We start from the raw sequence: 13,698 nt of genomic DNA, 5'->3' as shown, positions 1-13,698 counted from the left end.
TTATTCCAAAATTGGGAGCAATAATTTGTCGTCATGATTTTCTTCCCTTTTTATTGATAGAATAAACAACTAAGAATCAGAAACATACCCTTAAAAGAAAGAAAGAAAGAAAAAAGGCCACTTTATAGCACACGCCTGATTTCTTTGATGCTCCACCAAGAGGTAACAGGAGTGAGGTAAAGTTACTAGGTGTAAGATTTTCAGCAAGCAATAGGGAACCAAAGTCTTTACAGCGAAATTTGACACTGCTGGTGTTTTCTGTATAGTACAGAGAAAGCATGTAAATAATCATGTCCAGGAAAGTGCATTTCCTTTAAATATTTTGAGTATGGCTGATTCATATCCATATAGAACTTTTCTAGAAAAAAAATAAATAAATAAATAAACGAATAAACCCAAATTGCAGTTAAGATGCATTTCTGAACATTTACCTCCAGAACAGTAATTTGCCTAGTAATAAAGACTACTAGGATTTTATTTATTTATTGTTTTATAAGAGTAATATATTTTATTCAAAACAAATAAATTGTACAAGGGATGGCTATAACACATCCATAAAAAAATTCATACAAGCAAGAAAATCGAAAAAAGAAAAAGAATCACTATGTATATGCCAAAATGCCCATGTCAAATCTGTTAAGTATGCATCAGTATTTCAAGGCGAAAAGAGTAATTCTAGTTTAAATTAGTATTCTAACTAAGGTATGAATAACAACAACTATTATTAGTATCCGATGATCGGTGACGGATCTTTATGGGTAGTTTTGGAAATTCGTCGTTTCATTGATACGTAAATGAAAACGCCCTTTATATATAGATGGGTTTGGGGTTTTTCTTTCCGAGAAATTGAAGATTTTTTTTTGGTCTGGAAATTTGGTATGAGGGGGAAATTTTGGGTGCCAAAATGGCACGTGGCTGAGAGGATGTACTACTCTCTCTCTCTAAAATGGCACGTGATTGAGATAATATCATGAGTTTACTCTGATACATTTATTTGAAAGGAGATCCTCCAACCAAACCGAAACTCCTTCATGGGTCTCAAAAAACAAAGCTAATTGATTAGCTATGCAATTTGAAGCAATACAACCAACTTAAAAACAAATTATGAAAGCGGAAAAGTTTGGTTCTAAACATGTTTACCTACCACGTGACAATTGAAAAAATCATTTATATATAGTTTTAATCATATAATTTTTTTTAATGGGTAATGTGACTTATTTAAAACTTTAAATGAGACAGATGAAAGCTAGTTTTTTAAGAGTCTTGAAGAGAGTATTGGAAGTAGGTATCAGTCTTGTAACAATTCCACTCATATCAAGTTCTTCTATGTTGGGTTACACATGTGAGTGAAGTCTCACATGGAATAATAATGAGAAAATTTGAGCACATAGTCATTACGTTTAGACATTTTGGGTTAAAGTGTGTCTCTATATATTATATTAATTATTCAAAAAAGCTCTCCAAGATGTTTATCTCCCAAACACTCTATATATACTTTTCAACTGTCCCAATGTTCTCTAGTAGTTTTGAGCATCCCAAAAGATTGAGATTTTTAAGTGATTTTATATTAAGTGTGCATTTTGCAATCGCTTATTTGGCTGGTTATTGAATGCTTTTTGCTGAAAATGTGTCAAAGTATATTTATACTTAGAAAAAAATAATAATAATCAGGGCTTAAAAATTATACATAAAAGTTAAAAGTTAAAAGTTGAACAAAAAAGTTGAAGCCAAACAGACACTAAAAAAAGTCATAGGAAGAGACGTGAGATTTTCACAATCTCTTAAGCTCAATGAAACAAGGCAAGTCAAGCATGCAATTGATGTGAGCATTTTTGTAATAGTAGTGTCATCCAATAAAAACTTTGATACACGATCCATGTTTTCCTTACAACTCTGGAATTTTTTTTTAAAATTTTTTTTTTTAACTTTCAAGCAAGTAGAAAAATTATGAATTTCAAGAGAAACATTTCAAACTTGCTTGGAAGAGTTATAAGGTTTTTCTAGCCTTTTAAACTAAGAAATTTAAGATTTTTATGAACTCGATCCGATTGATGGGTGCACCTAGATAAATTTATACATTGTCCAAAAACCAATTTCTCAAGAACTAGGATTCCAGTGAAGTTTGGGAGTTTCAATAAGTTTTTGAGACTTGCTTAATCGAATGGATTTTAGCCTATCAAATGATTGTTAAAAGCAACCCAAAAAAAAAAAAAAAAAATCAATTACCTACTACAAAACCTCGTAGTTTAAGGAAACTTAAGAATAAAGTCGTATAAGGCTACCTAAACTACTTTGGTTGGAAACTTGATGGAAAAGATTTTGAAGAGTATCCACTCCAATTGAGAAATCTTACGATATTTGGAATATGTTTGGGGATCATGCAAAAGGGGAATTTTATCAATTTTGAGCAATTTAAGATGATGCATATTTCCAAAGGATTTAGGATTCCAATAAGACTGTTATGGTTCAAGCAGCTTTAAGACTATCCTTGAATTGCTTATGTTCATAATCATGAACAAAAGGGATTGGCGGGTTGCAAAGTGTAGGATTACCAAAATCATTCCAAGTCTATTGAATAATATAAAAGGGCATGTGCTCAAGTTTTCAAAATAACATCTTACCATATTTTTTTGTAAGAATTTTGTTAATATCCTCAAACAACAGTAAACTATGCTTTCTAGGTTCTTATAGCACACTCTTGATATATTATGTTCTTGCTCATTTTTTGTAGTAAATCATGCATCCACAAACTATTGTCACTAACTTCTATGAGAGTTTTATCAATAAGAACCCTGAATGATAAAGACCAAGATAATCTAGTATTTCTACATGGTTTTAATGAATATTTTCATTGATCCCGATAATCATGATCATGTTAGAGCCAAGCATTCAGTTGTTAATATTAGCATAGTGTTTCCAGGAAAGTCAACAACTCAATTATTTAAACAAAGTAGGGGTACAAAGTGTGTAAAGTGTAAACAAGGACAGAAAGTTATTCAACTACATAAGAATCTTAAAAGAAGAAAAGAGAAAAGAGAAGAAAAGAGGAAGACAACCTTGAGGGACTAAAATGACAGCTGGGAGCAAAGTTCTAAAGGATACATGGGACTAACTGCTAGTTGCTACATGGGACTAGCTCTCTCCAAACAGCTTGATTTTTTTTTTTTTTTAATTTTAATACCAATTTGAACATGACAACTAATTTTCATTGTGCAATATAGTTTATGTAAGTCGGATTTTTTCTCCATCAAAAGCACTCAATTCATATGATTAAACTTTTTTTTTGGGTATATTGATAAAAAGGAACAAGAAACAACATTAGAATAAAAGAGTACAAGATTAGGAGTCCACTGTCTGCTATCCAAGCTAATGTTCATAAAGAAGTTAGGAGAAATGGTTCCTAGAGATTGAGGCTCTGCCAGAAGAGATCTGTCTACCCATCCGAATCCAAACATCTATAAACTGCTGAATGTCCTTCATCAGCTCTACATCTCTTTGTTATTTTTCTGCTGTCGAGGCTTTCCTTTATTCTGAACTGTTAGCTACCTTGCACAAAAAATTCGGACTTTTACTATACATTACCACATTAATGGCAGGGAAAGGATCTCCCTTCACTATTGCCATGTTCCTACAAGTCCAAATAGACCATAAAATAGAGACTTGCGTCACTGAGACGTACTTTTAAGTTTTCTAAATTACCAGCGATACCCTTCAGCCAGCTCTTGATTCATGCCTGAATCGAGTAAGGCTGAATGAAATCAATTCTAATGGATTGATCTAATCAAACTAGATTTCTAGATGCTACAAAGAAACAAGAAAGCCATTTAATAGTTCCAAACAAATAAAACCCTATTTTCATACTTTAAATTAAAGCAAACCAAAATATATGTAAACGAAAATGACCACAAGGAAAAATATAAGAATTAGAATTCTAGTATATTCATTTTGAATTACCTGTCAATTTGTCATGATTTTTCTTACCAATCAGCTTGCGGTTATGGACTACTAAAATAAGGACAACCCATAGGCATAGTTTTGAATGGAAACATGGGATAAAACTATAAATTAATAATACCTTTGGCAGTGAAAGCTTTCCAGTTTTGATCTTTACTTGCCATCCAGCACATGATTTCTATTGCTTCTAAAACACCAACAAAAAGCATTGAAACAAAGGAACCAAAACAGCACAAGAAGAAAAGAGTAGGAGTTCTCTCTCTGCTATCCAAGCTAATGCTCATAAAGACTTAAGGACAATGGTTGTTAGAGATCAAGGCTCTGCCAAAACGTTTGTTTACCTGTCAATCCCAAACATTTGTAAACTACTGAATGCCCTTCATCACAGCCTCTCTATTTGGTAACTCTGCCACCTCTTTGTTGCTTCTAAGAATACTAACAGAGAGGAATCCCAAAGCTAGAATCTTCAACAGTCCTCATAAAAAAACCAATAAAGCTGCTGTCACAATAGAATCTTTATCAGCCCAACTGAAACAACCAGCCACAGACATGGACCTCTATTTTTACAAAAAGAAACTGGATCCCCTTTCCTTCTCTTACCCTTGCAGCTCTCAACCAACCTGGTTGGTTGCCAGTTGGAACACTCTCTAAAGGTGTGGACTTGCTTCTCCTGCTGCTGTCGAGGCTTTTCTTTGTTTTTGAACTGTTAGTTATTCTGCACATTGAAATCTAACTTTTACAATACTTTTACCAAATTAGTGGCAGATAAAGGTTCTTTATTCATTGTTCCTATAAGTCCATAGACCATAAATTAGAGACAAAAGACAGCAAAAAGTACTTTAAGTTATCACAATGGCCCCTGATGCCCTCCATCCAGCTCTTCATCCATGCCTGAATCAAGTAAGGCTGAATGAAATCCATTCTAATGGACAAATCAAACAGGCCAGATTTCTCTACATGACCAGGGGGAAAATTTGATCTAAGCTTTCAGTATCTTGGACACAAAGGACATAAGTCCTCAGATGTCTTCTCAGTTCTACCCTCACAAGAAGAAGATTCAAAAAAATTTTAAAAAAAATTTCAGAAAATGATAATCATTTTAGAAGGTAATTGTATCCTACACAACTAGTTGCAATGCCATTAAGATCAATAAAAGGCCTACCAGCTTGTTTTCTACAATTCCTGGTATGCAACAGCCATTTTCCTTTTTCGACAAAATAAGACCCAGATTTGGAATGGGGCTTTATGAGCTTGTGAGCAACACAAACAGGAATTGGGAAAATTCTCTTAGCATCATTTTGGCTATTGAGTTTCCAAACTTATTCAGAATTCCCTCTTAAAGTATCTTTAACTAGGACATTTGCCACAACTTTCAGAGATCCTAAGCAATTTTACTGAACATCCCTTTGGAGAAATCCGATAAAATTGGAACCATATGTATATACTTGGATGTTTATAATGGAAGCACATGGCAAAGGCCATTTAGTAATATTACTATTTAATACTATCTATTATTCAGTGTTTGTTGTTTGGAAGAAAACAACATGAGGTAAAACAAAAAACTTTCCTATTTTGATGTTTACTTGCTTTTAAGCAAATGAATTCTTCTGCATTTAAAAATTTCTAACAAAAAGCTATTTCATTCTAGTCAAACTGCTAGGAGTGTCATTGACAACTCCAATCAAACATATGGTGGGCAATCCATTTACAAATGTACACTGAAGAGACAAACATAATGCAGCAACCAACAAAACTTGAATTAAGAAGAAAAACAATGAGGTGACTTACATGTAATTGCTTAGCTCTTCACCACATTCCTTGCACTGACTGGATTCCTCAAAATATTTACCATGGGCCATAAATTCAAGGACTCTTTCAAACCCTCATAAGGAATGATGCTGTTGTTGCTACATTGAACCATAGTACTGTTGAGATCTTCAATGTCTTTCTTGTATACCACACGCAACCCGCATTTCTTCACCAAGCTTGAACCTTCATTATCAATTTTAATTACAATCTCCCGGAATCCATTTGCATCATATTCCCACAATGATTTTTTGTCGTTCCCTATCCAAATCTCAAAGTTTTGAGGAAGAAAATACCACAACCAAATATGATTTGATAAAGCAACCATATTATTGGAAATTTTTAAGTTAAGACACATAGGTTTTCCATTGGCTATCAAGCTGAAACAAACTGGATAGTCACTTTGAATTTGGTGATGTGGAAGAGAACAAAGTACAAGGCAAACAGCAATCCCAATCCAATCATTACACAAGTGAGAAAAAGGTTCCATTATATTCACTTCATGCCCCATACATTGATGGCTAAACCACTCCGGAATTTCACTTCCAGGAAAAAGCAAACCATATCCCTTACCACCATAGTTAGGAGAGAACCCCTGAAACATACAAAGCATGATGCTTAGAACCATGAGAAAGAGAGAGAGAGACCTGAGGGGACTTTTTTATCGCTGCAAAAAACAAGTCAATGAATCCTTGATTGTCACTCAGTTTGCTACAATTTGAAAGTGCGAGAAGTGGCTCAAATGAAGAATTTGGTCTCAATAGATTTGGTATGGTTTCCAATGAGGAGCAACCAAATCCATCAATATAACCTACATTTAAAGGAAGCTTTGGAAAGGATTGAAGACTCGTGCAATTATCCACGATCAATTCATTCAGATTAGATAGTTGAGCCATGCTTTCCGGAAGGCAACCAAAATTATTTCCACTTAGATCTAAACGTTTTAAGGAGAATAAGCAGCCAATATCATTGGGGATTTCCTTGAGATTGCAATTACTTAAATTCAATTTGATCAAAGAAGACAAACCAAATAGAGAAGACAATAGCAGACCCATGGATTTGGAACTTGGATAAAAAGGGAGAAGCTGAAATCTACAAGAACCTATTCTTTTAAAAGTTTCGAAATAGCATTAGAAGAAGCAACCTGTCCGTTCAGGTCAACCCTTGCAGCGCTCCCCAAGTTCTTTAGTAGTTTTGAGCATCCGCAAAGATTGAGATTTTTAAGCCATGTCATATTAAAAAATGTGCTAGGAAGAGACATAAGATTTTTACAATCCCTTATGTTCAACAAAGAAAGGCCAATCAAATTCCCAATTGATGTGAGTAGTTTCGTAATAGCAGTGCCATCCAAGTAAAGCTTTGTTACACGTCTCATATTCTCCCCAAATTCTGGAATTATTTTTAAATTTGAGCATTTAGAAAGAATAAGGATCTCAAGAGACTCCATTTCAAACTTTCTTGAGAGACTTCTGAGCTTTTTGCAACCTTTTAGATTAAGAAGAATAAGCTTTTTGTGAAACACGATTGATGGATGTATCTCGCGTAAATTTATACAATCTTCAAGAACCAATTTCTCAAGAATTGGGATTTTGGAGAAGTCAGGGGTTTCAAAAAAATTTAGAGATCTTTTCAATTCAATGAATTTCAACATCTCACAAGACTGTAAAAATCCAAGAAGACATAAAACAATTTTTAGCTTCTAAAAATCGTATAGTTTAATGAAACTATTAAAAGAAAAGCTGTAGAATGGTATCTATTACCTTTGTTCCTTTCCAAAGTCGTTCAATGTTGCTATAACACATGTGTAGTTCAATCAACTCATTTGGTTGGAAACTTGCTGGCAAAGATTTCAAAGGATACTCACTCCAATCAAGAAATCCTAAGTCATTAGGAAGATGTTTGGGATCATGGCTAAGGCAAAAATTTCCAATGATGAGGAACTTCAAACAATGCATCTTTGAAAAGGATTCAGGATCCTAATGTGCCTTTTTTGGTTCAAGCAACTTTAAGACTATGCCTTGAATTGTTTCTGTTCCCTAATAATCATAAACAAAAGGGATTAGTGAATTGCAAAATGCATAATTACCAAAATTACTTTATGTTAAACTATGTTGAATAATATAATTAATAAGGTATAGTCTTGGGTTCTTTCAATAACCTCTTACCGTATTTTTTGTTAACACATTGTCAATGTCTTTATACAACCACAATCTACTACGCTTTCCAGGGTCTTTGGGGCACTCTTTACGAACTATATCTCGACCCATTTCTTGGAGTAAATTATGCATCCACAATTGATCATCTTGCAATTTGATGAGAGATTTTTCAATAAGAACCCTTAATCCAATTTCAAGGTAAAGCTCAAGACGATCTAATATTGCTATAATAGTTTCTTGATTTATATAATTCAAGAAAAATGCAATATGCAAGAAAATTTCCTTCTCTGTTTCTTGTAGTTCATCAAAACTTAATTGAAGTACGTTGAGAATTTTTCTTTCAGGAAATTCTTTAAGCCTATCTAATTCACTTTTCCATTCAGATGTTCTTCTATTGTACAGAAAGGAACCCAAAACCTCAATGGCTAAAGGAAGACCATTAGCATAATTTACAAAGGCTTGGCACAACTCTAGATAATCTTCAGGTGGATGCTCTTCTTGAAAAGCTTTTGAATTAAAAAGATGAAGAGCTTCCTCATTACTCAATCCTTCAACCTCATATGTATCATCTATTTTATATGACATTAGCAAATGCGCATCTCTTGTTATTATGATAACTCTACTACCTGGGCCTAAGCAATCATGCTTCACAACTAATTTATTCAACTGGTCTAATTCATTTACATCATCAAGAACAAGAAGAATATTTTTGTGACATAACCTACTCTTGATCATGGAAACTCCATCATCAGCATCTTTTACTTTTATGTCTCTAAGAATCAAAAGATCATTCAAAAGTGTTTGTTGTAACTTAACTATGCCATTTTTTTCATAAACTTCTCTGACATTAGAAATAAAACTACATGCTTCAAATTGATTGGAAATCATTTTGTAAACAACTCTTGCTAGAGTTGTTTTACCCATTCCTCCCATCCCCCAAATTCCTATAAGGCGAACACCATTTGATTCTATAGCTAAATGTGACATTAATTTCTCAACTCTGGAAGTTATTCCTACTAGTTCCTTGGTATCTATGAAAAGTGTATAACTTAGTTTATTTAATATCACTTTTACAACATCTTCAATAACTTCTGCCTCAGGCCTGCAATGAGGAGAGAATAACAAGCAGTGAGTTTGAACCTTCCATAAAGGGATCCAAAGTAGAAAATTTTGTAGATATATAGCATTTTAGTTGATTAAAATCCCAACAAATAAATGTATATGCAACCAATAATATAAAATCTGAATGTATCATTTAGTTTAGTTTCATTCCTTAAGAAACCTAGGCTTAATTTGAGACATAAAATATATACTCTATATTAAAATATGAGCTGGATTGAAATAAAATTAAGCTAATTTCATGCTACCTATGTTTCCATGTTCGTTTGGGTTTTGAATTTGATAAGTTTTCGACCAGGATAGTATAAGCAAGTAGCAACACCATGATTTTTCCCCTTCTATTAACAAAAAAATAACGATATTTTGAATGCAAGATTTGCTTTTATAGCACAATATGTTATCTTAAAACAAAAGTTACTTGGAGTTTTACTTAGCTTAATTGGTAAAATATTTTATCATAGAAAAAGTGATTTAGAGCTCGATCTCCATTTACTCCAAAAACTTTTTTTTTTTTTTAGAAGATACTCCAAAAACCAATTGATGTCTTGGTTTGATAATAATAATAAAAAAATCATTAGTAGCAGACGTCATATGTTAAAACTATATAAAACTAAATAAATAAATAAAAAGGTCACTTTGTGCTCCGTTGCATTTAATTGAGTTAAATATTGTCCATTTGGAAATAAGAAATGTCTTATAAAATGATGAAAAGTCCAACCCACGAATAGTTTAAAGGTTCCTAGTTTAACATGATTACTTATTGGGATAGAATAAAAGTTCATTATTTGTCAATAAGAATAATTTTATGTTTTTCTTTCACCAAAGAATAGGTATTAAAGGTTTATATATAAGCAGCACTACGAAGATTTTGAACATATAGTTTTTGGTGAATTTGAGAGTCAACAAATTTTGCCTAATTTGTCTATTGTGTTATTGTAAGAATACCTTTGGCTGAAATGATAACTTTTAGGAAAATTCTTAGGTAGTCCCGGAGTATAGTGAAATGGTGCTCCCTCCTCTCACATTCATGGTGGACCCCATCATGAATTTAATGAGCGGACCCCACCATGAATGCGAGAGAAGGGAGTATCATTCTCCGTGCTCCGGGAGTACTTAAGAATTACTCTAACTTTTATTACTTTATCTTTATGACAGTTGGGAGTGCAGTTATTTTTTTCTCATAATTAATGTTATTGACATTTTTTTTTGTAAGTAATGCTATGTCCATAATATTTTTACAACAAATTTTAAGTGAGAAATTATTACTAGTTCTAATTTGCTTCCATCACTAAAATAAGGCAACCAGTTACAATTTGTTACCTAGAATTTATTGTGAAATTGTTGTTGTGGATGTAGATTGTTATTATGGATGTGGAAAATTATTAGGTACTTCCGGAGTGCCATAAATGCGTACTCCTTCCATTAACATAAATGGTGGGTCCTACCATGAATTTAATTAGTGGAACCCACTATTCATGGAGAAGAGGGAGTACACAATAATTTCCTTATGGATGTAACCTTTCTGTTTTTTCTTTTTCTTTTTGTTAGTATTGCCCTTGAATGTAAGCACAGAGTTTGTCAAATTATGTTAACATTTGTGTCTAGTATTGCTTTCCTTTTTCTAGAGCGGCCACAAGAATTTGTAATTGCTTGAGCTAATGTACATTTCAAATTAATCATGCGATAAAAAATTGTACATGAAGCAAGTATTATGATCTTTTCATGGTTAATCTTTTCAGGGCTCCACAAAGTCCAAGTGCATCTCAAACTATTGATGCATAAAAGATGTTCTATTTTATATGTACTCTATTGGTGCGCACTAGTAGAAGTTCATTAAAAGTTATAAATGTTATCAAAGAAAATATTTAACTTATATGATAAAGAGCTTTGTAGTTCAATTAGCACCTCTTGATATTTTTAATAGAGCTATTCTTTTAACTTTTAAAGTAATTTAAGCTCTTATGTAGTGAACCAGAAGATACACATACAGCGTGTATAACACAACTTTTTATTTTTATAAATCTCAGTGGCTATTTTCTTTTTTAAAAAGAAATTTTATTTGGCTAAATTAAGGCCCTCAGCACTATGTTTTTAATTTTATATATAATTCAGTTTTAAAGCTCTTTTTTAAATAGAATTTTATTTTGCCTAATTATATTAACGGTCTTTAAATCTATTGCTACTTTATTTGTAATTGTTAGGTTTTACATTTGTGTTGGCTAATTCCTGTGTTAAGTTTAATAAGTGTTAGAGAGGGTTGTATTTAAATAGTTTTCTTAATATCAAGTCAAGGAGTAACATTGAAGAAATCAAGTTTGAGAAGACTCGTTCCAACAAACTTCATACAAAAAGTTTACGAACTCTCACTTGACATTCTTTTGACCCAAACTTAAAAAAGTTTTCTCAATTGTGATTTCAGTAAGAAGGTAACTTCCTTTTCTAGTCTAACAACTAAAAATTTTCAATGTTACTCCTTGACTTGATACTGGGCAAACTATTTAAAGAGAGCCTTCTTTCATTGAGCTTGAGCCTAATTAAAAAATCCCTCCCTATGCTTTTACAATTTTGAGCCTAATTTGATTTATTGCAAAACCACAAAAGTTGTTAACCAAACTAGTGTGTTCATTAGTTTCTCCATCCAAAAAGTTCTTTAGAATTCAAAGCATCAAAGTTCTGATAATTTGAAACAAGTTCGCTTGTTGAATTGGCTGGTTTGTTTTTATTATTATTATTATTATTATTATTATTATTATTATTATTATTATTATTATTATTATTATTATTATATTTTAGCCAAATCTGTGTACTCTTTTACCGTTTTCATTGCTTTTAGATTTTGGTGATACTTGTAGTGGTTGTCCGATAGATCAAATTTTTAACTCTGGACATATATGAAATTTGATTACTGTCAACATGTTAATCCATTGTTCATGCTATTGGGTTCTAAAATCATATTGTTTAGTGATTAGGTATGGTATTATTCTAATTTATAAAAAATAAAAAATAAAAACCTCTTTATCATTCTTTTTTTTTTCCCTCCCACTTTCCAAAAATTGAGATTTATTCTGAATCTTCTTATTTAACAATTTTAACCTTATCATATTCTATACTTTAAATTCTATCATTTTATTTAAAACTTTAATGAGATAATTCTTGATAAATCTAAGGATGAAACCATCAAATCTCACTCTGCTTATAGTAATATAAATTACCTATCATGTATAATGTGGGCGGATTTAACATAACAAATATTATAGTCAAAACATCGTTTTGTTGATGATGTGATTCATGATATATATATATATATATATATATATATATATATATATATATATATATATATATATATAGAGAGAGAGAGAGAGAGAGAGAGAGAGAGAGAGAGAGAGAGAGAGAGCTATTTAAAACTTTAAAAAAATAATTGTCAAGTTACATTACCTATCTTGTACATGCCAACCAGAGAGATTGGCCACTTCACTTAAAGCGTCTCGCCAAGTTTGCACCTTTTCTGTGTTTTTCTTCAAACGTTCTTCATGCTTAGCAAAGGCTTGTGCAAAAGTTCCCATTTGTTTTCGTACATCAGATGGGTCTACTTTATAAAATATGGATAGAACTGTCATTTTCATCTTTTTCATGCATCGAATGATCTTTGCAAGTTCATTCAAGCACCATGTTGAAGATGCATAGTTTCTTGAGAGAATAACAATAGCAAATCTTGATTTTTCTATTGCTTTCAAGAGCTCCGATGAAATAGATTTTCCTCTTTCAAGTCTTTCATTGTCTCTAAAGGTTAAAACACACGAACGTTGCAAAGCAGCATATAGATGGTCTATTAAACCATTGCGTGTGTCCTTGCCTCTGAAACTAAGGAAAACGTCATATATCCACCGTCTTGAAGAAGAAAATGATGATGTCATCGGTGAGGCTCCTTGAGTACTCATTGAAGCTAATAGAAATCAAGGAAGTCAATACCGTACCGGAGGCTGTACCAGTTTGGCCACCGGTACGATATATTTCGGATACCGGTCAATACCGGTGTACTGTTTCAGGTTTACTGCTATTTTATATATATATACACACACACACACACCAAAATCTTTAGAACCATGTTTATAAACATATAATATTTCACTTATATTATAGTAAATATAAAAGTTTATTATAAAACATTACCTCAATTCAGAACAAATTATTCATAGTTTTAGACTTTAGTATCAAATAAAAGAAAAGAAAAAACACAATATAAAAAATAGAAAGCTTAGTTGTTCATTGCATACTAAGAAAACAAATAATACTAAGAAGTTAATGTAAATAATTTACCATTATGCCTTTACAAAAATTTAAAAATTACAAAACTAAAAAAAAAAAAAAAAGCTTTTTTCTGTACCGGCCGGTACGCCCGGTATCGGCCGGTATTGCCCGAAATTGACCGGTACGCGGCCGGTACGGCCGATATTTTTTTCGGTACAATATAGAAGTGTACCGGTACCGGTGCACTGGCCGGTATGGTATGTACCGGCCGGTACAGCCGGTACCGGTACGGTATCGGCCACACTGATAGAAATATGTTGGTAAATCTTGAACCACAATAAGGATAAAGAAAAATTAGTTAACGAAACAATTTGAAGGATGTGTGTGGAAACTGGAAAGTAAAATAACTAGG

The 13,698-nt window shown here is 32.4% G+C and overlaps 1 pseudogene; it reads right to left on the bottom strand.

The window, feature by feature from the left end:
- Positions 1–4,555: 4,555 nt before the first annotated feature.
- On the bottom strand, positions 4,556–12,976 carry LOC142618301 (TMV resistance protein N-like; annotated as a pseudogene).
- Positions 12,977–13,698: the final 722 nt, after the last annotated feature.

The sequence above is a fragment of the Castanea sativa genome, chromosome 12, assembly GCF_040712315.1.
Source record: "Castanea sativa cultivar Marrone di Chiusa Pesio chromosome 12, ASM4071231v1".
Classification (NCBI taxonomy): Eukaryota; Viridiplantae; Streptophyta; class Magnoliopsida; order Fagales; family Fagaceae; genus Castanea; species Castanea sativa.
Note: the sequence above shows the minus strand (reverse complement) of the source record. Positions and strands in the feature narration are given on the sequence as shown.